Genomic DNA, 27,316 nt, shown 5'->3' on the forward strand with positions numbered 1-27,316 from the left:
TCAGGGGCTGATCAGAAACAAAATGTGCCATTTTCCTGAAAATTTCAGCCGATTCCGTCCACAAACACCAAAGTTATTAGACATAGAATTTTCAAAAGTTCCATAGAGAAAAAATCCTAACTATATATATATATATTTATATATATATATATATATATATATATATATATATATATATATATATATATATATATATATATATATATATATATATATATATATATATATATATATATATATATATATTCACTGAAAAAACCATAGGTTTCACACCAGTTATAGTTAGCTGATATAAAACCATTGAAATTCCCACGTTATAGTTAGTCGGACTCACTATAACTTGCGCGTGCAATGCACTGCTGATGACATCACATATTACATCACTCATGACATGGTCAGTGACATCACTCATGACATCACTGATGACACCATCCTTGTGACACAGTGACAGACCTCCTCTCAGTGTAAAGTAACCCTTCAGACACATATTCAAAAATAGAAACTGAAATTTTTAAAAAATGGACATACCTATATCAGTTACAACAAGCAATTCTGTACTTCCACTATCTATATACACATCCACTCATTCACCAACAGTTCTATATAGTCACTCATACATATACTCACTCATCATATGAAGAGATACACCTATACATCCTGTTACACACCGACATTCATCCAAAAGTTACTCACACACATATTCACACGTGCAAATAAACGATTGAACAACCATTTATTTGAATATAGAGTTATACACACACTTCCACCTTACTTCTATTGAAAATTACACATATTTATTCTCTTAAACAATCACTTATAGAAACACGTACTTATTTAAACAGGAAATCTTACAATCTCTTACTCTCACATATACTGACTTATATACATCAATATTCATATATACTAGATTAAAACATATGTAGTTACTGATAAAGACACTAGTGAGACAGTCATTCACTCACTAACAAACACATATAGACACTCATCCACCCATACAGTCCTGTACATATGCTGTCTTCAAAACACATACAAACAAAGAGTCAGTCACTCATGCATCTATGTGCTAAGTAATACCTCCACCAAACCATATAGACACTCATACTGATACTAATAAAAATATCAAATAACCCATATACATACGCATGTAGCTACTTATCAGCACATGTAGCCACTTATACACAAAGTGAAACACTAATATATGTATTTAAATATTTAAACATAACTCACTAATATTTATTTTTCAGAAAGACACATATTCACTGGATGGTGTCATCAGTGATGTCATGAGTGATGTCACTGACCATGTCATGAGTGATGTAATATGTGATGTCATCAGCAGTGCATTGCACGCGCAAGTTATAGTGAGTTCGACTAACTATAACATGGGAATTTCAATGGTTTTATATCAGTAAAATTTCCAGCTAACTATAACTGGTGTGAAACCTATGGTTTTTTCAGTGAATTTAATAGGTTTTTTAAATGCTAATTCCTAACTATAACCGGTGTGAAACCTATGGTTTTTTCACTGAATTTCAAAGGTTTTTTAAATGCTAATTCCTAACTATAACTGGTGTGAAACCTATGGTTTTTTCAGTGAATTTCATAGGTTTTTTTAATGCTAATTCCTAACTATAAGTTTCACTTTATAAATAAGACTGTTAGCACTCTAGTTGTTCTTTTTAACACTCTGGTACATTCTGTCATTGGGCTACAGTTGGGCTACATCTAGTTGAAATTTGGGCTACATTTACAATTTTTAGTCTCTGGTGGCCATCTTTGGGCTACATTGGGCTACTTTGGGCTAAATTTGGGCTTCATTTTGGCTCTAACATATATTAAGCCCAATGTAGCACAATACATATTTTTCTAAAGTTAATTTTTTTACAAACCACTTTAGAATAGGGCTACCTGTCCCTACAATTATCCCATTTTTATTTTTTTTATTTTTGGGGGGAGCGCTCCCGGAGCGCGCCCCGGGGAGCGCCCCGAAAAGCGTATTTCTGAAAAGCGCCCCGGGGCGCGCTCCGGGGAGCGTCCCGTGAGCGCCAATATCGCAAACGAAAACATGATCGTGACGTATCGCGTAGCCGCGACCGCGTGATACGCACGGCGTAAGCGCACCCGGAAGTACTCGAGCGAATACGATCGCACAACGTAAACTTCCGACGCGCTTACGCTGCGCGACCCGGGGCGCGCCCCCGGGCGCGCCCCGGGCGCGTAGCGTAAGCGCGTCGGGTCATGTGAGCAGAAAATAACACTTTTCATTGGTTCATAACCGTTTTGGTTTCATAATGATGAAGCCCCTGGTCTTGTGACCTGAAAATAACACTTCTCATTGGTTCAGGACAGTTTTTTTTTTTAAATGATGAAAGACCCCACCTTTTTTCCTTATTCTGACTTTGTCCTTCGACTGAGGAAGACCTGTTTGTTGCTCTGTCTACTTTTTTGCTCTAAATAATGGCTTCATTAGTAGCATCAGCTGGTGCATCTGCCCCACCACCACCACCACAACCACCAAGAGGACCAGCTCCAAATTATATTGGTGGTCAAGAACAGGAGGAGGAGGAAGAGGAAGAGGAGGAGGGGAGAAGAAGATGGCTGCCAGAAGAAAATACCCCATACAAACCCAAACCACACATTGTATGGGAGTTTTTTTCACTTCCAGAGGGGAAAAAAAAGGTGAATGCGGCCAAGGTGACTTGCCTCATCTGCAATGATGAACTTTCACGGGGCAACCCAAACAAGAAATACTCATTTGGTAACTATACCATGATTCGGCACATGACAAGAAAGCATCCAAACAACTACTCTCGTGCAGAGTTCCGGGAACTGGCCAGTAACCTCCCCCAGTCATCAAGGACCCCCTCCCAAAGAAACCAACCCACTTCCTCGGAACCAGAAACATCCGAGGTGATGCCTTGCATTCAGCCGAGATTTGCTGATTTTAAAATTACTTGTACTGCTTGTGGCAAGCTTATCTCCTATGGGGAACAAAGTGTTAAGCTCATCGTCCTTGCAGGTGATAATCACAAGTGCCCCAAAAAGAAGTAATTTTTGGGGTTTTTTGTTTTTTTGCTCCAGTTGAGCCAGTTTCAATTCCCTTTTTTTGTTTCTCCCCCTAAAAAAATACAAAAAAAAATATAAAACTGTTTTGAAAAGCCAAAAAAAGTTCAAAAAGTTCAAAAAACACAAAAAAAATATAAAACAACAAAAAGAAGAAAAAAAAAAGTTCTTTTTAGAACTACCTCCAATTTCTAAATCAAAACTTCATTTTTTAAAAACTCTGTCACCTTTTTTCATCATAGTACGCTCCCCGGGCCGCTCCCCGGTGCGCGCACCGGGCGCTTCCCCCGCGCAAAAAGAAAAAAAATATATATTTTAAATGCCCCGCGGGGCCCTTTTATAGCCCCCACATCAAACCTAGGGGGTCAAAGGGGTCTATCCCTGACGCCTTATGGTCAGTTCCCCCTTTGTTTTAGCCACCTCTTATGTCTCGATTTTACCGAGACACAAGATGGCGGCCGCTCTGGACTGTTTCGAATGTTTACAGACACCCGAGAGCCAATCAGCTTTCCATGCGCACCTCGCGTCACGCGCCCGGAGCGCTCCCCGGTGCGCGCACCGGTGCGCTGCTATAGATATATATATTTTTTTGCACCTAAATTACTCAAAATCCACTGGAGCACATATCTTGAGACATAGCAAAGGCACATCGGGCTAACAGTCCCTACAATTTTGCCAAGTTTCGTACAAATCCATTCAGCCGTTCGGGCTAAAAGTGAAATCGACCGCCCTATGGAAATTAACATGGGGAAAACACATTTTGGGACCCCCCTTTTATCTCGGCCCCCGCTTGACGTATCCCCCCCAAACTTTCAGGGAAGGACCGGAGCTTGACGAGGCCATTTTCATGAAATTTTCAGGCAGATTCGTCAACCGGTGCCAAAGTTATTCCAAATAGAATTTTGAGATTTAACATTGAAAAAAATCCTAACTATAACTACCTACTGGCGACCGCCAGTAGGTAATATATATATATCCAACGATACCAGACCCCAAAGTGAGCGCTCAATCCGGCACTTTTGCAGCGACAAAGCAGGGTGACACGAGGCCAGTTACCCCCTCAACCAACAAGGAACTTAATTTTAATTTGCGTATTAAGACAGAACAGCGCAACCCACACGGGACAATTTAATTGCACTACAATAGCCAAGAGGCTGTTCTACGGCCACACCCCTCCCAAGGGGCGGGGAATTGACATTTAATTGCTGTGAGTTCGTCTATGTGCATGAAACGCCACAGAAGAAGGGAGTTGGTTCCTCCCGAAACGCGTCTGGCGATGTACTTTTTGAAGTGGTGTCTCTGAGCCTACCTGCCACCAGCATGCTGTTAATAAACCTGTGCCTTGGTATTCAAGCTTCCTGGCTGGCCTCTTTCAATTTTGGGGTCTGGTATCGTTGGATGTGTAGCGGCCGCTCCAGGTCGCGAAAGAGGCCCCCCGTTAAGAAACGGATCCGTCAGCAAAAAACTGACATTGGTGATGGAAGCGGAGCGAGCGGGATTCCAGTGAGCGCTCAATCCGGCACTTTTGCAGCGACAAAGCAGGGTGACACGAGGCCAGTTACCCCCTCAACCAACAAGGAACTTAATTTTAATTTGCGTATTAAGACAGAACAGCGCACCCCACACGGGACAATTTAATTGCACTACAATACCCAAGAGGCTGTTCTACGGCCACGCCCCTCCCAAGGGGCGGGGAATTGACATTTAATTGCTGCGTGTTCGTCTATGTGCATGAAACGCCACAGAAGAAGGGAGTTGGTTCCTCCCAAAACGCGTCTGGCGATGTACTTTTTGAAGTGGTGTCTCTGAGCCTACCTGCCACCAGCATGCTGTTAATAAACCTGTGCCTTGGTATTCAAGCTTCCTGGCTGGCCTCTTTCAATTTTGGGGTCTGGTATCGTTGGATGTGTAGCGGCCGCTCCAGGTCGCGAAAGAGGCCCCCCGTTAAGAAACGGATCCGTCAGCAAAAAACTGACATTGGTGATGGAAGCGGAGCGAGCGGGATTCCAGTGAGCGCTCAATCCGGCACTTTTGCAGCGACAAAGCAGGGTGACACGAGGCCAGTTACCCCCTCAACCAACAAGGAACTTAATTTTAATTTGCGTATTAAGACAGAACAGCGCAACCCACACGGGACAATTTAATTGCACTACAATACCCAAGAGGCTGTTCTACGGCCACGCCCCTCCCAAGGGGCGGGGAATTGACATTTAATTGCTGCGAGTTCGTCTATGTGCATGAAACGCCACAGAAGAAGGGAGTTGGTTCCTCCCGAAACGCGTCTGGCGATGTACTTTTTGAAGTGATGTCTCTGAGCCTACCTGCCACCAGCATGCTGTTAATAAACCTGTGCCTTGGTATTCAAGCTTCCTGGCTGGCCTCTTTCAATTTTGGGGTCTGGTATCGTTGGATATATATATATATATATATATATATATATATATATATATATATATATATATATATATATATATATATATATATATATATATGGAGTGGTAATAGTAAATGTAACCCTTTCGCTATCCTATGTTAAATATATTGTATATTTTTATAATAATACTATATATATATATATATATATATATATATATTTCCGCACTTGCGCCTTTACTGCGACAGACTTAAATTCTTGGCCATCTGACAGAAAGAACACGGAAGACCCAGAGTGCAGGTGAGTTTTCTTTATTCCTCAGCACACCACGCCAGCATATATATATATGTACTAAAAACATTATATTTTTATTTATATTAATTATTTATTAATATTATTGTTATTTAAGTATTTTAAGTATGTTTAAGTAAGTTATATTTATATTTTAATTAATTTTAAATTACTTTTCACTATTTAAAAAATTAGATATTTTGACTATCTATAATTTTTTACAACGATATTTTTGATTCAATATGTTTGTAATAACCTATTTGGAGACAGGAAGTCGATATTTTGGCATTCTATATTTTTTACTCGATATTTTTGTAGTTTTATATTTGTGCCATCGATATTGTTTCAGTGATCCGCTTTGGTGTGTTAACACTAAAAATGATATGTAAAGTACTACTATGATAAGTTAGAGGATAATAAAATGCCAGCTGCAGAAAAACATAACTAGAATTAATTTAAATTCCACAAGAACTTGAAGATTTAAATGTTTCTGAATCCATTCTAAAGCATTGTGTACAGCCATTGTAGGCTATAGCTCTCATGGAGCCAAAGAGAGGGAAGCTGCCACTAACTGAACTTAAGAATGGACTTAAAGGAGGAGTTGCTTACTATAGCCTTAGAGCCCATAGTAGCAGGCTCTACCAACCATTAAAGGCCTGCTTCAGCATTAAAGGGCTGAACAGAAGGCAAGGGCCTTTAGCAACGGAGCTGGCCTTTAGTGGTCAGTAGAGACCGGTACATAGGGCTCTAAGGATATTAGAACATTCTGCCCCCAGAGGGAAGCATGTTCTAATTTGTAAAACAAAGGCCTCATGGAGCTGTGGGGGTTGTAATCCCCTCAGGGTACATGAGGCCTTTGTTACACATTGAAATGATGATGTTCCAAACTTCTACTGTCCATTAGAAGCCCAGAGCACTCCATTGTTTTCAATGGAGTTCCCAGCCTTCTAATATTCTAATTGCCTTAAGATTTTAAAAAGGATATTGTAACTGCTGGTGTACACAGAAGGGATCATGAACCAGTTGTCATTCTAATAAATGGTCTGCCAACAAAGAATTAAAACAATCTGACAAGAGTTAGTGGATATTAGTGAATTAAAAAGCAACATTACATCTGGTACAAAATAATATTTATTACAAAAAAATTTATGTTCAAGATGTGACACCTGAAGAGGATGAAACATCACCATCAAGTGGTAAGATTGAGAAAATGTGGATTGATCCAGATCAGGAGAGATTTACGAACACTACAGCATCCATCTTTTGCATGCCATTGATCTCTATCACATGAAGCAAGCAGCACAAGCTCCAATGAGTAACTGAGAGAAAAGTTTGGAAGATCACTATTTTCCACAACTGTTTCCTACTGGAGAAGTTGTCTGCTCTGATGATCGCCCTGCAGCTGAATACCGGTCAACCAGATTATACTCAGAGGATCCAAGATTTTGGCAGCATATTCCCTAACATATTTCCTCTTCTGTTTAAGAGTGACTAGTCTGGACTTTCATATGCTATTAACCACATACTGAAGACAGGAGTTAATCTTCAAACTTTCTTTGCAAAGGAATTCATTGACAAAGTTCACAGAAGGGATGAAAACTTATAATACAGCTTAATTAATTTGATGGCACGCCAACATTGCACCAAGGAGTATTGGTATCGCCTTCATGGAGAACTGTAATATATGTTGAGAAATATAGATGTCTCTACTTGGTTAATGACTCTCAGTTGTACTTAGTACGCTGGGTATGACAAGCTCGAATTTTGGAGAGAAGTGAACATTAAAGATATCAAAGTGAAGACATCCAAAGAACTTTGCTCCTTGGATCCCGTAAATGTTTGCAGCTATTTTTAACCACAGGTTTCAAGCTATGTTGTCCTTCATCTTCAACAAAACAAAACCTTCTCTAGGCCAAATAACTGATTTCTTTTGGCAAAAAGAGTACCAAGCAAGAGGTGCTCCTCTTATTCACATGCCTGGGTTAAACAAAGCGCCGTCGTGCCCACCAATAGAGGTGGTAGTAAACGGGTCAGGTCATCGCCCTCTAAACCCTGGTTCTCCCACGCTCTCAGGGAACTCAAATCCGGCTGTAAAAAACTGGAGCGAGCCTGGCGCCTTGAATTCCGCCCTGACCTGAAGAGCGATTTGCGGAGGGCGCAGAAGGTTTACTATGCCGAAATTAAGGCTGCTAAAAGTAGGTACTTCTCAGAAAGGATAGAGAAGGCGGACAACAATGGCAAAGAAGTCTTTGCCATTGTTCAGAGTTTCCTCTCTCCCAGTGCTGCCTCCCCAGTTCTTCCGGCTTCTGATCTTTGGTGCGAGGAACTGTCCTGTTTTTTCGACAATAAAATCGCTAAAATCCAAGAAGAGCTCCAAAATTCTTGTGGTCTTCTTCAGCCCTTGTCACCCTTTGCCAGCTCTGGTGGGAAGCAATCCATCAGTCAATTTTCCATCTTCGAGCCAGCTCTGCAAGCGGACGTGCTGGCCATCCTGGAGTCATTAAAGTCGGGTTCACCCTCTGATCCGTGCCCCGCCAGGGTTCTGGGAGGAGCGGCGAGCTTGGTATATCAGGAGGTCACTCAGGTTGTTAATCTGTCTCTGGCCTCTGCCTCTGTGCCCATCTGTTGGAAACAGGCGAAATTACTTCCCCTGCTAAAGAAACCTGGCCTGGACCCTCTAGCCACATCCAGTTATCGTCCGATATCGCTGCTCCCGGCATTGGCGAAGGTCTGTGAAAAGGTTGTCTTCAGACAACTGAATAATTTCATTGAGTCCTCTAAAGCCCTTCACCCGGCTCAATCGGGTTTCAGGGCGGCTTTTAGCACTGAGACGGCCCTGGTGGAAGTCTCAGAGGCTATTAGGGAGTGCCTTGACGGAGGCGGCAGAGCGGTCCTGGTTTTGCTGGACCTATCTGCCGCCTTCGATACGGTACCCCATGCTCTGCTGCTGAATCGGCTAGCAGAGGTGGGACTGTCAGGCGCGGTTCTGGCCTGGCTGTCCTCATTTCTGTCGGAGCGGACGCAGCAAGTATGGATACCTCCTTACGCCTCGTCTCCCAAGAAGCTCAGCACAGGGGTCCCTCAGGGGTCGACGTTGAGCCCTCTGTTGTTCAACATTTATATGACTCCGTTGATCCATCTGGCTGAGCAGTGGGGAGCCAAAATAATGGCGTATGCCGATGACACACAGCTGTTGTTCACCTGGCCCAAGAACTGCTTAGATGCCAGTGTCGTCTGCTCCTGTCTATCCAATGTCTTTCGGTGGCTCCTTTCAGCCCAACTCAAATGTAACGAGGACAAGACAGAGCTGTTGTTTTATGGCAACTTCCCGGCCAATTTTAAGGATCTTATTTGGCCGCCTGATTTTGCCTGTCCCAGCTCTCTCAGAGGCCTGGCCAAAAACTTGGGGGTCTGGTTTGGACAGGATCTCAGGTTCGAAGTGCATCTAAAAAAACTTACGGCGACCTGTTTCCTGACCCTTAAGTCACTAAAAAGGTTCCTCCCACTGCTTCATAGGGAAGCAAAAGAGACGGTTCTGCGTGCTCTGATCTTATCAAGGCTAGATTACGCCAACGCCCTCTTTAGCGGTCTCCCTAAATATCTTATCAATCGAATGCAGATCATTCAGAATGCTGCGGTTCAACTTTTATTTCACCTCCCGAGAAGAACTAGCGCATCTGCCCATCTCCGAAAGCTCCACTGGCTTCCTGTGGCCCATCGTATTGTGTTTAAATCACTGGTCCTGGCCTTTCGTGCCTTGCACCAACAAGGACCACAATACTTGCACAAGAGGTTTACTTTCTATATTCCTCGCCGTGCACTCCGATCAGCTAATCTCCTTCTGATGTCTACGCCTAAAGTCAGATATGTGAGATTGGGTGGTCAGTCTATTTCTGTCCAAGCAGCTCGGTCGTGGAATGCCCTGCCGCTCTCTTTGCGAGCTTCAGCCACACTGACAGAATTTAAGAAGGGGTTAAAAACCCACCTTTTTAATCTCAGTATCTAGTTGCTTTTTTTCTTTTTCCTTCTGGTTTGGCCCTGTTTAAGCTCACATATCGCGCCAGGATACTCTGTAGTAGCAGAGCGCGTAATAAAATATTTTATACATACATACATACATACATACATACATAAATGATGCACCAAAATTTGAAACAGGCAGTGATGAGTCTTTCTTGTCATTCATCGAACAGTGTGTGATGTGCCATTCCAAAAGACAGTGGCAAAAAGAGCTTGAGACAACAAGTTCTGCACTTCCAAAGTTAAAGATGTGGGAATTGTTGTTATAGAAAATACAGATACAAATGTACATTTTATACAAGATGTTGTTTTGGATTCCCCTGAGGTGTCATTTAACAAGGAAAAGTAAACAGATTTTAGTCTGCAGTAAGAAATACACTAACTGATAATCACCAAAACACATACAACCTGGCAAGAACAGAAGCCTTGTAGTATGTTGATGACTATAATCCAGTCATTCTGAAAATGTGGAATGTGAATGTGGTTATACAGTTTGTTGTAGACAAACTCCATTGCTGTTGCTTGTTATTTCGCTTCATATATTACAAAATCTAAGAAGTTAGAGATGAAGGAGCTTTGGGAGGAGATTTCTGTAGGAAAGAGTTTTACTACACAATTGTGCAGCTTCAGCTTGAAAATGCCTTCCCATAGAGAGATACGGTCCTATGAGTGCTTGGGTCGATTGAGTTCGGACAGTTTGTTCTCCAAGTCAAGGGAAATTGTTTGGGTAAGTCTAGGCCTTGCAGGCACTGGAAGTAGAGTGTTATAGCAGAGTTAGATCCAGTAAACAGATATTGTGAAGTCACTTATGTTGGATACGTACTATCCAGGAAGGAGTAGACACCTAGAGAACACGCGCCCTTATGAAGTACTTCAATGCTACAGCTGTAAAAAGTATTGTAATGGAGGGAAATATGCAGTAGTTGGATTTGATGGTTGTTTGATGAGACAAATCAAAGGAAATCTAATTAACCACAGGAAAGGGAGTTGTCAAACTGCAGATAAAAGAGAGTTGTTCTATTTGGCTCTACTGCAACTGTTTGAGGCTAATATGCTGAATGAAAACTACTTGAGACTATGAATGCTACAAAGACTCTTTCAATGCTGTAAAAGATAGCATTTAGTGTCCAGTCTGTTCAAATTACTTGCAAATGTTGAAAGATGAAATTGCACCATTACAAAATAAAATGACGGGTGGGGTGTTGAAAGTTTTCAAAAATTCACCCGAGTCACAGATCTAGGTTTAGTCCAGTGTTATTTTGCTTTCAACATCACCCCAGTTTGTACCCAGCCATATGTAAATCAGTCTTTACCCTGATTCCGTTTCTCTCGAACGGAAACAAGCATACTGGGTCAGGTTTCAGGGTATCACCCCTCATCAGCCAGGCTAGCTTGAATCCAGTGGTGCAGCGAGCAAGGGACCAATGCCTGGGCATTCTCTTAGCCATTTAAGGTGCACATACCAACAACACAAATTAATATTATGGACGGAATGTTGAAACTTTTCAAACACTCACCACCAGTCAATGATCTGGGTTTAATGCACTGCTTTTTTGCTCACCCTGTCACCCCAGTGTGGACCCCATCATTTACAAATTAGTCTTGACCCTGATCCCCCTGGGACCAGTCCAGCAAGAACTGCCAAACCAGGTAATCCCTGGATCAGAAACAAGCACCCTGGGACCAGATTTGGGTATCACTCCTCATTAGCCATGCTAGCGTGAATCCAGTGGTGCAGCCAGCTAGGGACCCACACCTGGGCATACACTTAGCCACTTAAGGCGCACATAGGAACACCACAAAATAAAATAAAATATGAGCTGGAACAGGAAGAAAACATTGCTGCTGAGGTAGCTAAGGAGAGTTGACAAAGCAACCAAAGTTCTGCACCACTGCGTCAATATCCACTTGGACAATCAGTTATTCAAAATTAAGACGCAATAGCCATGAGTCAGGTAGAGAATGCAATGCCATTAGCAAGAGAGGAAAGGGTTGATTTTGTACACTAAACGTTGGGGTGTTTATGGGAGTCACACATAGTAGCCAATGGGCTCCCTACCTTTAGGGTATCTACACCCTCTAAGTGACTAAGTATGGGTGAAATGTGTAAATTCGCGGTGCGCAAATTCGTGCAAAATGGCAAAAAAATCTGCGAGTTCGAGAATTTTGCCGCAAACTCGCAGATTTTTGTGCCATTTGCACAAATATGTGACCATGTGTGCCTGTGACTTTCCCAGCGCGCCAAAAGGTGCCGAGGTCAGTTGAGAGAGCTGGCCATTATAGTGGGGACGGGTGGGAAGACGTTTCATACCGCTAGTGTGTGGTGGACGAGGCCAAACGGGCGGGGCTTCTATGCGAGTTCACATGCATCTTGTTTATAAAGGGTCAGAGACCGAGCAGAGCAGCAGATGAGGAGAAAGCAGCCTCCTGGTTACAGGAGCTACACGGGGATGGCGCTCGGGAAACTCATGGATGCAAAAATACGATTGGCACAGGACCCCAGAATCCTTCAGATGTCCAAGATAGCTCTGCTGCGTGTGTTGGTACAAAGCCATTCTGATCCTGCTCAGTGAGTTCAGGCGCATGCCTCTGCTGCTGTTGGACAATGTCCCATCTCATACTAAACTGCCCCGTACAGGCATATGCAGGCGCTGGGCAGTAGGGTGCAGTGGCATGTGGGTGCTCCACGCCTGGTACATGCGCATACCGGTGCCAGGGGGGACACGTGTTTATTGGTGCTGTGTAGCAAGGTATGACTTTACATTTTGACTGCACCAGACGGTGGTACCACCTACACGGATCAGGAGCATCCAGGCACCAGACTTCATAGTGCAAGAGCATAATGGTGCTGTGCGGTATGGGTATATGTGTACTGGGGCAGGGTGGCACTTAGCACAATGTGTGCTCACACCCAGTGGGGCTCCGAGACAATTGAACACGAATAATTTTCACACTGAGAGGGCTCCGGGGCAGTTCAGCAGCACGGGGGCTCACACCCACTGGGCCCCAGGGCAGTTCAGTAGCGTGTGGGCTCACAACCCCTCGGCAGCTCAGGAGCACGGTGGCTCACACCCAGAGGGCTCCCGGGCAGGTTAGCAGCGCCACCCTGTGGTTCATCACTGCCACCCTCTGGTTCATCACTGCCATCCTCTGGTACACCACTGCCACACTCTGGTTCATCACTTCCACCCTCTGGTTCACCACTGCCACCCTCTGGTTCACCACTGCCACCCTCTGGTTTACCCCTGCCACCATCTGGTTTATCACTGCCACCCTCTGGTTCATCGCTGCCACCCTCTGGTTCACCACTGCCACCCTCTGGTTCATCACTGCCACCCTCTGGTGCACCACTGCCACCCTCTGGTTCATCACTGTCACCCTCTGGTCCACCACTGCCACCCTCTGATTCATCACTGCCACCCTCTGGTTCACCACAGACTCCCTCTGGTTCACCACAGACACCCTCTGGTTCACCACTGCCACCCTCTGGTTCACCAGTGCCACCCTCTAGTTCACCAGTGCCACCCTCTGGTTCATCACTGTCACCCTCTGGTTCATCACTGCTACCCTCTGTTTCATCGCTGCCACCCTTTGGTTCATCACTGCCACCCTCTGGTTCACCACTGCCACCCTCTGGTTCACCACTGCCTCCCTCTGGTTCACCCCTGCCACCATCAGGTTCATCACAGCACCCTCTGTTTCGCCACTGCCACCCTCTGGTTGATCGCTGCTATCCTCTGGTTCATCACAGCACCCTCTGGTTCACCACTGCCACCCTCTGGTTCATCACTGCCTCAATCTGATTCATCACAGCTCCCTCTGGTTCACCACTGCCACCCTATGTTTCATCACTGCCACCCTCTGGTTCATCACAGCACCCTCAGGTTCACCACTGCCACCCTCTGGTTCACCACTGCCTCCCTCTGGTTCATCACAGCACCCTCTGGTTCAGCACTGTAGATTATGGGGAGAAAGCACACCTGCCCAACCTCAACCGGGGGCTGGTTAATGTGTTACTGAATTTGAGCTTCATGTCCGGCACCTGCTTCCTAATCTGTAAGTGCTTCTTGTTGTGGTTTAATTTTTGTGACAGCCTAGGAAGAATGAGAACACATTTTTAGAAAGATCTAGCCGTACATACTATTTTCGAGTTCGAAGATAGTTAAATGGGGAATAACAATGTTGCAACATCTACGCTGTATAATGTTTTCAGAGAAATGTGGAGTGATGTTAGCTTTGTTTAGGTGAAAGGTTATAACGTTTCACACAGCACGTAGCGGGATAAATGTTAATCAGAAATGTAATGATGTAATGTTTCGAAATATGGTTGGGCCATGACAATACCTAACAGTTATATTTGCTTAAACTTTTAGTGATCCCCTGACGAAGGGCTATAAAGTAAGCCCGAAATGCATTGGGACAAAGAAGAATCGCTAAAGATTTGTTTTAAAGTACGGGCATACGACAGCAAGAGGCTTGCGCACAGCTGCCGCGTAAAAGCATTGATACTTTTGACGATCTACTATGTAACACATATACAACTGAAGGAACGATTGGAATTACCTGTAATAAAAGACTAAACTTGGAATAAATTGCGGACTTTTGATACGCTATTTTTTGGCATCAGCAGTGCGCTCGAACTTGAAGTACATCCACTTCAATTTCCCAATCATGTTTAACCCATGTGGTTCCAGGACAGACCACTACCGGGCTGCACGCCAAAAACTGTTGAAATTGGATTAACTTTGAAACTCACGCTATGTACAAGGGAGTGCACTTGACTCTTTTCTATGTATCTTACCCATGTCCTAAACCAAGTGGCACCCATGATTACCGAGGCACAAACAACATTACAAACATTATTTAAGAATCACCATCTATTCTTTTGTTACGGCAGTTGGAGAAAATAACTTCTTGGACTTTAGATTGTAACAATCATATTGTTTGTATTCTGAAAACTTATTTTACATCGATGTTTCTAACTTTAACGTTCTGATTGACATAATTTACACCACTTTAGGGAGGGCGGGGTATACGAAAAGCTGACCATTCATAAATAAGGCTAAAAGAAATTGAGATTGTTTGTTTAAGTATAATGCTGTGAAAACTGGCTGGATATTTATAGATCGATACACAGTATCATGGGAGTTGTAGTAAGGTGAAACCAATCCCTCTAGTGATGTAGTTTTTGGGGGAGGAGCCCCGACAAGTACCAGTTAAAAGCCAGGATGTTACGCGATAGATTAAGGATAACATTTTGAAAACGGGAGACCGTTACGAACTAAGACCGAAGGTAGGAAGAATGAGAACACATTTTTAGAAAGATCTAGCCGTACATACTATTTTCGAGTTCGAAGATAGTTAAATGGGGAATAACAATGTTGCAACATCTACGCTGTATAATGTTTTCAGAGAAATGTGGAGTGATGTTAGCTTTGTTTAGGTGAAAGGTTATAACGTTTCACACAGCACGTAGCGGGATAAATGTTAATCAGAAATGTAATGATGTAATGTTTCGAAATATGGTTGGGCCATGACAATACCTAACAGTTATATTTGCTTAAACTTTTAGTGATCCCCTGACGAAGGGCTATAAAGTAAGCCCGAAATGCATTGGGACAAAGAAGAATCGCTAAAGATTTGTTTTAAAGTACGGGCATACGACAGCAAGAGGCTTGCGCACAGCTGCCGCGTAAAAGCATTGATACTTTTGACGATCTACTATGTAACACATATACAACTGAAGGAACGATTGGAATTACCTGTAATAAAAGACTAAACTTGGAATAAATTGCGGACTTTTGATACGCTATTTTTTGGCATCAGCAGTGCGCTCGAACTTGAAGTACATCCACTTCAATTTCCCAAGCCTGGAGCATTGTGCCATACTTGTAACTATTCTCGGACACTGCTTCGAGGGTCAGAGCAGGGTCAGAGAATAGTTGCAAGTAGGCAACCACTCTGGAGGCGCCGCTCAGGAAGCACTTACAGGGTCACAACAGGTGCCCAAGTTGAAGTTAATTTCTTTTTAACCATTTTGTAAATGGTCACAAAGAAATTAGCTTCAGCATGGGCACCTGCTGTAACCCTGTAAGTGCTTCATGTACTTCAGTTTTTGAAAATCCGTCCCGCACGCGATTTCACTGATTTTTCTGCAAGTTCCTGAGATTCGCGGACCGCGAACCATGCTTATACGTGACCACTTCTTGTGGGAAGGGGAACAACCTAGCCCTAAAAGGTTGTTTTTCCACCATCTCAAGGTGGTGGAATTTCAGGAGAGGAGTTTATATCACCTGTCACACCACAGGGGTGATGTTGACTGAATGTGGACACCCCTCCTCCTCTAGCTAATGTTCACCCTGTCCCCTCACCGAATATGAAGCTGGTAAGGGGAGTTTGAATCCCCCACTATGTGGTGAAGCCAGGGTTCAATTTCGAAGGCAGCAATGCCTTTGAAGCTTTCTGCTCTGAAACACCATTCCAGCCTGGAGAAAGTGTGAAGCATCTCCACCCAGAGCAGGTTTTGCTCCTGGCCTCTGAGAGCTCAGGCTTTCACCCCTTGAGGTCAGAAACATGTTTGGTGGTGGTGGGCTGACTATGACTAGTCAGAAACCACACCAGTGCTTGTTAGGTTTTCAGGAGACCCTCTAAAATGTCTCCTTTATGCATTTACTAATAAATCCCACACTGGCATCAGTGAGGATTTATTAAGACAAAATATTTTGTAACAAATGTCTTGGATTACATTGAAGTAGTCTTGGAGCTAGTAACCTGTAATGACAAATATCCAGCACATGCACTCTTTATGGCTTCACTATGCACTTACAATATCCAAGAATGGCTTAAATATTGCAGGGTCATATCTAGCCATACAGATATGTCCACACATGGCATATAGTGTACCTTCCTTAGGGCTGTCTACTGCAGTAGAGGTGAATTACCTATATCTCATGCAGCCAGTGAGGGCATGGCACACATGGCTGTATGCCCTGTCAATTCAATTCAAAAACTTTATTCGATCATTTGTTAACAATAATCATAAAAGTACATACATACATGATACGATAAAATACATATAAAATGCGGCTGATTTATAAATACTCATGTAACAAAGGACATATTTTTCCTCAAGTGTACCGACTTTAAAATAAATACAGCGGTGGAAAAACAAATGTCCTGTGAATCAAGTCTAAATAAAAGCCTCATGGCAGATTTAATAGTGGATACATTATATTTTTTAAAAAGTGGTTTCAGATAGGTTTTACGAAGATGAAGATAAAATGGGCATATCAATAAAAAATGCTCCGAGCTTTGCTTTGAAGTCCCATCGCATGGGCAAGGGGCAATAGTGTGAGTCCTAATATGCGGGCACGCGAAAAGCATATGAACGGTCCCCATCCGCAGTCTTGTCAGTACATATTGGTGAGAGCGAATGGTAACCATTTTAAGGTATCCTGCGAAACCCGGTTCCAGCATGTTATACTTATCATAAAAAACATGTGTAGGGTACTGAGAAGTGGCAACATTACACTTTAGGATCCTAGCCCTCATAAAGACATGTTTGAGTTCTTTCTTAGGGATGTCTATAACACTAGGTGGGTTATCACAAACATGCAATTTGAAGACATCCTTAAATACACAGATAATGTAATTGAGCCAGGGGATACGGGAACATTTGTCCATGTGGAGACAATCTAGGATAATCTTTTTTGTAAACCCTGTCTGCTCCTTGACCCAAAGAGATCTCCACACCAAAAGTGATCTAAGACTTATCAGATCAGAAAGGTGTTCCAGACCAACCTCCTGGTGGATCAGTTTGGTTGAGGCAGAGGGTGGTAAGCAAAGAAGTTTTTTAACAAATTTTTTTTCCTCCACCTGGAGCATATTATGATTACAGTGGCCCCATAACCCTGAACCATAGAGGGCCAAGGCAACACATTTATGACGATATAAATACAACATATCGGATATCCGCCTGGAGCCTAGCTTGGAGGCAAACTTAAAAATGCCAAAAGCACACTTGCCAATTTTAGCTCTTACATTAGTCATTTCGGACGCCCATATGCCCCCACTATTAAAAGTAATACCTAAATAACAACATTTGTCAACCACTTGTATTATTTGATCCATAACTGTAAAAGGTCCTAAATTTTTGACTTTCTTGCCACAGGCCATAATAAAAGTTTTTGAATTGTTAATTTATAATTTTCTCCCATTGATAAAATCCACAAATTTATCCATGAGTCTCTGCAGCCCGACAGGGGTTCAGGAGAGTAGGACCGTGTCGTCAGCGTAAAGCAGTTCCGGAATGGATATGCCGTCAGCAGTCGGTGCATCAGCACTGACAGCACGTAGTTCGGACTCAATGGCATTGATAAAAAGGGAGAAAAGAAGGGGGGCAAGGACACATCCCTGCCTGATACCAGAGCCTACAGGGATATTAGGAGAACACTCACCCAGTTGCCCATAATGTATCTTTGCTGATAGCTTCCTATACAATTGTGCCAAAAAATAAATGATTTCCCGTGGGGCGCCCATATCCAGTAGAGTTGTCCACAGAAGACCATGATCGACCAAATCGAAGGCACTGGAGAGGTCCGCAAAACAAAGGAACAGTGAGCCTTGCTTAGCGCGTGTATATTTGCCTATGATGAGGTCCAGGTTTATGCACTGTTCTATTGTGCCTAACCCCTTGCAGAATCCAAACTGGGAGTCCGCAAGGACACCCTTTTCTTCAACCCAGTCCTCCAGACGGCTCAATAACACCCTACTCATGATTTTGAGGGAGGCAGAAAGGAGTGAGATAGGGCGATAGTTTTTTGCCTCTCCTCTCTCTCCTTTTTTGTAGATAGGGATAATAATGGACTCCCCCCAGACCTGTGGGGCCGAGGTCGTTGCTGCTGCATTAAACACCTTGGTCAGCAATGGGCTCCAAAGGGATACCTCAGCTTTATAAAGGTCCACGGGTACCCCGTTGGGGCCCGGTGCCTTCCCCCCTTACTACACCGAATGGCCACATCCACCTCGGTGACTGTGATATTAAGGGGTAGGGGGATGTCAGCCACAGCATCCTTATCGCTCCCTGCGTCTAATCCATCGTGGTTAAAGATGCTAGAAAAATGAGCCACCCACTGTTCCTCGCTCACTTAGGCAGACAGTACCGGGAATTCATCCTTCTGAAGAAATGGACTATTGACCGTGGACCAGAATAACTTAGTATCCCTAAGATCCACGGCATTAGTCAGGTTGTCCCAGGCTTCTTCCCTTAATTCCTGTTTTCTGGCCTTCAGGTGAGTTGTATAGTTCCTCCTTAGGGCCCTGACTGCTTCCCTATCCCTAGGTTTACAATTGAGAGCAGCTTTTAATTTTTGTAGGGATTTAGTACATTCCCTATTGAACCACTCACAGGTGGTCCTGGTGCCCTTGGGTTTTGTACCAGTTAAAATGTTTGCAATATTTTTATTGATGGTGTCAAAGCTAGCTAATATGCCAGCACTACCTATATCAGGTTCAAGACAGTACTCTACCTCATCTAGACAAGCTGACACTATGGTACTTAATAGGCGTTCTTCATCGTGCCTACCCCATTTGATTCTGGGGCCGTTTGGTCTGTGTGGAATTGCGTCTGACACTGTGCGGTGCGACGCCTTTATCTTATCCCCCCACAGGGATAGGTACATTGTTAAGCAGTTGTGGTCGCTAAGTGCTAAGTCTACTATTTCGGGGGTGGTACACAGAACAGTAATACTGGTGGAGACAATGAGGTAGTCAATAACCCTCGCACAGTTCCTACCTATATAGGTTGGTACCGGGTTACCCTCTTTGTCTTCGCCAGGTAACATAATGCATAGATCCAGTTTAAGCATGAGGGTGTTGAGAGAATCGCCATAGGTCGAGTGTGGGAAATGGGCCTGATCTTCCCCGTCCTCCCCACCGTAACCACACACTCTCATGCCAGCAAAGGGACACATATGAATGTTAAAATCACCTCCCCACAAAATTTCAAAGGACACCCTATTTTGACCACACAACTTATCAACCTCCACATCAAATTCATCAACTATAACAGTATTTGAATGGTTAAAAACACTGTTATAATGATTGATTACCAGAACATTCCGCCCATCCCTATGTTGCAACCATAACAACTGCGAGTGCAGGCCAACGGTCAGATGAGTTTTCACTCGCACCGGCAGCCTTACAGACAGCAGTATCACCAACCCTCCACTAGCTCTACCCATATTGGAGGGCTGGGCTGGGCAATTATAGGCAACGTAACCATCAAGGCGAACATCTTCAGTTGCCCAGGTCTCCTGGAGACATAAAATATCGAATTGGGTTAAGAATTCTAGCCACCCTAAACGATCCGCCTTATTATTCCACCAGGCAATATTCCAACTCCCCAGCTTATACCCTCCCACTGATGGTCTTGCAGCCTCATTGGGCGGAGGGCCCATGTAGGGGGGGGGATACGTTCTGATCAGGGGGTCATCAGATAACCGGGGGATAATACCACTCGTCGGTGAGACCATGGGGGTTGTAATGACATCTGCCAAAGTAAAGGGATCCAGGTTACATTGAGACTGCCTAATACTATCTTCATTGCAGCTGGTGGTACGGGCAGCATTATACCCAGTAGGCAAATTATCCGTAATAGAACCTCTCTCCACCATACCTCTGTCCACATCCCCCCCACCGTCTCCACGTGTTCCCTCGCCCACCTCCCCAGTGGCCAGCTGGCTTCAATCACAATCCTCCAGACCGCTAAACAGGTCAAACCTATTGGTGGTCTCCAGGGGCGTGAAAGGTTTGAGATGGTCCGTTCTCCTGTGGGAGGAGGAATTATGCCTTGGGGCCACAATATTCCACCCTTATGGGTCAGCTGTCACTGCAGGATAATGACCAATTAATGGATACCCATTATTGTACACGGGTGGGCAGTATGGGTTTGAATACATTTGCCTGGGTAAAGGTGGAGGAGGGGCTGGCCGGAATTGGTGGTGGGGCGGGAACACCACTGAACGTGGATAGAAGTATGTAAGAGGGCGAGGGGTGATATGGTTACTAACGTAATCAGAGGACCAGTTAAGTATGAAATGAACAGCATTCTGGTCTCTGAAATTTATGACCACCACGTCGCCCTCAATGTCCTTGGGTCTTCCCCCCAACCAGGGGAGGCGACGAACATGGACGATTTCGCCATTGATGTTATTTGCAATGGGTCTATACATGCTCAGCCAATGCATTATTTTATTCTTCAGTTGGGCAAAACCCTCGCGTTTTTCCGCCTCTAGCTCTGGCACCCCGGTAGGGACCACCACGAAAGGCACTGCTTCCGGTGGAAGTTCTGGAAGGGGGCCCTTACTGTAGTTACCCCGTGTAGGCATCCCACTCCCCCTATCCCTCTTCTGATTCCCAGGGGCTTGTCCTATGCTCTTCGTCGGCCCACTAGCAGATACGGCAGGGGGCAATGTGAGTTTACTTTTTGACAGTACAGAGGTAGCTTTGGGTATAATTTCTCTAGGAGTGTGTGATGCTTGTGACATGACCATAGTCTGAGCAGGGGCAGATGTAGAGGTTATAACTGGGGTACTTGAAGGGGTTGGTATGATGGTAGTTTGTAAAACAGGGTTAGAAAGTTCCTTAGTGGTTGCTAACTTGCTACCCATATTGCGCTCTATCTTCCCGAGCCTATCATCCATTGTATTAAGTCTTTCTACGATAGCAAGAGTGTATGTCCTTAATATGGACTCTATACTATCGAGTAAGACATGGCTTGGGGATTCCTGTGGTGCCACAACAACGGATGAATTATCAGAGCTGGCCTCCACTACTTTAGACGTGGGGCTTGTATGTATAAGTGATGTAGCCATGGTTCCCTGATCCGATGCTAGTACCCGCTCTCCCCCTGTATTAGCATTGGCTTTAATCCCAAAATCAGCATGATTTATTTTCCGCTTCGATAAGTCGGCCCTTTTCCGCCTTTTTTTATTAGGTGGGGGGCCATAAATTTTAATAGGCGTAACTTTCTTAGCCCTGTTCCTTGCGGGTTTACTTTGCCTAGGGATAGGGGTTATCAGTGCCTCAGTTGTAATTGTGGCCTTAGTTACACTGGGATTAATAGGATTAATGGGGCATTCACAATATCCTGGGTACCAGTATCATTCATGGGCGTACACTCTCTAAATATTAATGGAACACTATCCTGAGAGAAAGTACAAGCATTCTCAATTAAAGTCCCCTCCAAAGTGGAGATGATCAATACAGGTGAGTCAGCTAGTGACCTATTTTTCAGGCTTTCCACCGAGCGTCGACGCTCTGCCCGTCGTTCCACCAGGGTAGGAATACTGGGGGTGTCCATAACCGTTTTCTTAAAATAGATGTCTAATGTCCTATTGATCAGGCTCACTGGCTTATCTGAACCAACAAGTTCCGGAGTTAGGATTTCGATAGACATATTAAGCAAATAAATAACACCCCAGTGGACTTACTCCGATAGTCCTACACGGGCTGATGTCCGACCAGGGGTTCTGGCCCAGCCCGGCCTCTTCCGGCCTCTGAGGGCCACAGAGGGCCCGCTCTTTGAGCGGTCTTCGCCCGCGTCCCGCGATCCGCGGGAAGGGGCGGGGTTAAGTAGGGAGTGTTGGGGGCGGGAAGAGACACCAGCTGCTCTGCGATGGAAACCGCGCTAAGAATGCTGGGTCTCGCAGTCCAGTCCCGGTCCCCGCAGGCGGCAACACAGAGGATGGCAGGCATTGGCTCCCTCCAGGGTGAAGGACTGGGTTCTTTAAGACCCAGCGGTGCCAGGGCACAACACCTGAAACCTTCGTGGGTAACCTGCTCCGGCGTACGAATCACAGAGACACGGGACACTTCCTTCGACGTCAAAGATTCAAGGTTTATTTACTGCAGGGAATACAGTAGTCACGACAAGCAACACACGTGCAACTTGGGGAGACTGCTTCAAATTGGTTCTGTGGATCGCTCCTTTTATACAGTTTTTACCCATAGGACAACATGGTACACAAAAGTTTACAACCCGGTTCTCATCATTATCCCCCAGAGGGGTCGCTTTGGTCACTTTGAAACACATGAGGTCCGGAACATAAGTGCGGAAACATTTGGCGGTTCCCAACTGTAAAAACCCATCTTCCCACCATTAGCAAATTCCAATCAGCAGTAAAACAGATCGAAGTAGGAACAAAGACAGGTGCGGGGGAAGACGGAGACAGTGGGGAGATCGGAAAGGGTGTAAAAAAGGGGAGGTATCGGGAAACACGAGATACAGGCATCAAAGGGACGTGCCTAATGAGATGCACGGCTGAGACAATAAGTCCGTGCGGCAAGATGAGCCTTGAGCGGCGCCATCTGCCTTACAGTAACATCCCCCTCGTCATAAAGACATTTACAAAGGACATGTGTCTTCCGCACATATCTTGGGGGTCCCAGGGTCGCGATGCGGACAGCGTCCGTTCGCTGGCTACTTGAGGGCAAGAGACAAAATGGATGCCGTATCTAAGATGGAACCCGTGGGTACAGATGAAAAACCCACATAACAAACGAACGGTTTAAGTTAGCACAGCGAAACTGCGCACACTTACTAAACTCGTCATTTGCGGTTCATAGATACCAGACTCGACCATATTCGTGCGAGTCGAAAGCACCACTTACAATTGTCACGGAACCTCAGACGCTCCTTTTGCCCTCATGTAGGCAAGCACTAGTCGGAATCATATTCGATATTCATCAAACCATCGAGATGTTGCTGTAGCATAGCTCTGTCCAATCGAGTCCCCTTGGTAACAGGTGGTTGTCTCATACACGTTGTAGCACAGAGGCCACATAAGGCAGGACCACACTGCACACAAAGGCAACACGTGAACAGGAACACTACAACGACTCCGATGATCATCAGAATTTTCCAACCCCAAGTCGACATCAGGCCCCAAAACCATCCAAGTAGCGTCCAATCCCCTACATCCACGTGTATGGATTCGGAGATCTTATGCAACCTCGAGATGGCTTGATAGACAGTAGGAGCATTATCTGGAATAAAAATGCAGCAGCTCGAATGGATCACCTTACATACCCCACCTCGATCTGCTAAGATGACATCTAAAACCATACGGTTTTGTAACGTCATAAGTCTCTCCGCCTGAAGTTCAGTGGTGATATTACCAAGAGCACTGGCAGTAATATTAGCTGTTGATTCTACCACTCGAGTCAACTGTCTCAGGTTCCTACTATTAACCATAGGTCCCCAAAACGGGAGGAAACCCTTGAAAAAGTCTCCTGCCTCTTGACCGGCAGTATCCTCTTCGCTAATTACGCCTCGTACAACTCTAGTCTTATGATAATCGGCATCTACGGTAAACGTCGGAGGCAACAGATTTGCAATGAAACATGAGCCCATGAAGTCAGCGGGCAACCATGCATATGCACGATCATAGCAGATAAAGTATGTACCCTTGGCAGCCAGGAACACAGGGGACGAGAACATTGGCAGAATGTAATTTTCAGTGCAAGCACTTGCTCCAAGTCGGGCTTGCGATCGTCGGCCACTACCCATGAGACAAAAATTACCCGTGTGGGGTACGACCCATATTGGAGGCGAGCTTTTAAGCTGCTTTTCGCTAGTGAACGCACTATATTCACCTCTACTTAGGACCCTATAGGCTTGTATCTCTTCTTCAGGAATAAGCGAGGGATCATAGATATCACTATCTAAATCCTCTATTGCTATCGACAAAGGTTTTTGATACGAGGTAGGACCAGAGTAGGGGGAACGTGGTTCTCGAATGGGGTGGAAACCCAGTGCGCTTCGAAACATTGTTTGAAATGCTCGAGCTGACCCTTGGGAACTATACGGTAACACCAGATATGGAATTCCCTTATCCGTAGTATGTGGCATCAACCCACACACCCAACAATTAGTAGTGTTAACCACTAACTGATGCTGATGAAGGAGCTGAATAAAGGAATTGTTGCGGAATTCTACACGTCTAGCCTGCTCGTGTTCCGGTAACATATGAAAGGAATGGGGAGAAACAGTAGAGGTAAGTTTAGGGTCAGGAGTAGGAGTAGGTGTAGCAGGTAAGAAGTAAGACATCGTGTAATACACCCCACCCGCCAATAATGCTGAAACAGTCAAAAACAATACAAACAGTTGGAATATGAAACATTTGGTACGACTGAGTTGCTGCAGCTTGAATCGATGAACCTGAGCTCCCTCCAAATCATTCAGCTTCGAGAATGCCATTCCCTACGACCGTCCGCAACGTTTCTTGACGCACTTCGTTCTGTGTAGCAATAGTCAATCCCTAGGAGTTCCCAGGAACCGACGGCCTTTAACCTAGCGTCAAGACCTACTATCCAGAAGGAAGTACGCGCGCGGCCCTACGGCCTTTAATGCACAATATGTATGTATGCAAAAACAAAGTCTCTCAGCTGTGGAAGCAAAAAGTACAAGGAATGAAGCTCAATATATATGTATATACAAGAATATTTACAGTAATACGAAGGTTCAAAACTGATCACGGAAAACGGGATTATGCAGTTGTCAATACAACAAAACCGAATCTTTTATTTGTCCTTAGTGCGAGATCGCAAAAAGTATCGTGTTTTCCCAGAACGTGTCTGCTCGTCAAACAAAGGATCCGTTGAGGAGACAGCGTCCTGCTGATCAGTTGAGTGTTCTGGTCTTGAGTCTTTTGATGCTAATTGTTCAACAGTGTCCTTCTGCTGCGCTGGGGATTCTCCAACAGGCCGTGCGTCGCTAAAAGGTACAAACGCCGGCAATGTTTCTGTTTCCGTTTCTGTTGACGCAATGCCTCTCCTTACCCACGGGTCTGCCGGCAAAGGAATAGGGACTCGTTTGGTGTGGGTGGCATGCACCCAATTCTTACGTCCCTCGAGACGAACGGCAGTCCTCGTGGCCAGGAGCACTTGATAGGGTCCGGTGAACCTCGGGTCTAGGTTGTTTTTTCGTGAAAAGTGTCTTGTCACCACCCAGTCTCCGGGCTGGAGCTGGTGGCCTGGACCCTCCGTCTGTGTCGGCAGTGCGTCGTAAACCTGTTGGTGAATTAACCTCAGTTTAGCAGTCAAGTCATGTAGATAATCGATCAACATTGGGTACTCAAGATCAGAAAACATTCCTGGCCTAGGAACCCCCCACACATTAGCAGGACGGCCGAACACTATTTCATAGGGACTAAGCCCTACTCGGGAGTGTACAGTCGCCCTAGTTGACAGTAATGCTAAAGGTAAAGCGTCAGGCCACGAAAGACCAGTCGTAGCCTGAATCTTTGCTAGCTTTAGTTTAAGGGTGCCGTTGTACCCTTCAACCAAACCAGCTGACTGGGGATGATTGGCGCTATGGAATTTCTGATTAATTCCAAGGCCCTTACACACACTCTTCATTACACTACCCACAAACTCACTTCCGTTATCTGACCACACGACTCTAGGCATTCCATACCGAGGAAAATATTCCTTCAGTAGGATTTTCGCAGTAGACAAAGCAGTATTGTCTTTGAGAGGATAGGCCTCGATCCATCGAGAGAATGCGCAAACCACCACTAAAACGTATTTCAGGTTGTTGCATCTCTCCATATGGATGAAGTCCAATTGAATCACCTCAAAGGGATACGAAGGGGGAGCAAAACTGCCAGGGGGAGTTGGGGTTCCTTTGCCAGGATTGTACATCATGCACACCATACAATTCTTCACCAAACGTTCAGCACATTTCGTGATACCATCATTCTTCCATACCGGAGACAGCAACTTACAAATACCTTTCACGCTGATATGTGCTAACCCATGCGCCATTGTCACAACGGCCAGCACATACGCATCGGGCAACAACCATCTTTTCTGATCCGACAAATCAATCCAACAACCATTCGCATCCAACTTTCCCGTAATTTCTTTCCACTTCGCCTTTTCAGTCTCAGTGGCCTCATTCTGAATTTCTTTCACACTTTCGATAGTGTCCTCACACATGCTCGATTCTGTAGGCCACCTAACCGAACTCGTCACATACATTCGAGTGCTAAGGTTTCGGGCAGTCTCCTTAGCGATCTCGTCTGCAAACGCATTACCACGACCAACATCATCCGTCACCTTACGATGTGCACTACATTTAACAATCGCTACTTGCTTAGGCAACGTCAGTGCATCCAAAAGATCATTCACAAGTTGGCCATGCTGAATCTTCGTACCGTGCGACGTCAAGAAACCTCTCTCTCTCCACAATCGTCCAAAGCTGTGAGCAACTCCAAACGCGTACTGGCTGTCAGTAAACACATTCACACGTTTCCCTTTCGCTAACACACATGCTCTAGTAAGAGCAATCAATTCTGCAGCTTGGGCAGAATTTTGATTCAACCTCGCAGTCTCAACAACAGTATTCAACGTTACAACAGCATAAGCGGTAGTCACATCGCCATTCGGCAACTTAAAACATGACCCATCCACATACAGTGTGCCATCCGGATCTTCCAATGGGGTGTTTTTAAGGTCCACTCGACCTTTTGTTTCCTCTTCAGTCCTCAAGTAGCAATCATGTTC

Source organism: Lissotriton vulgaris, chromosome 4_1 (assembly GCF_964263255.1).
Source record: "Lissotriton vulgaris chromosome 4_1, aLisVul1.2, whole genome shotgun sequence".
NCBI classification, from domain to species: domain Eukaryota; kingdom Metazoa; phylum Chordata; class Amphibia; order Caudata; family Salamandridae; genus Lissotriton; species Lissotriton vulgaris.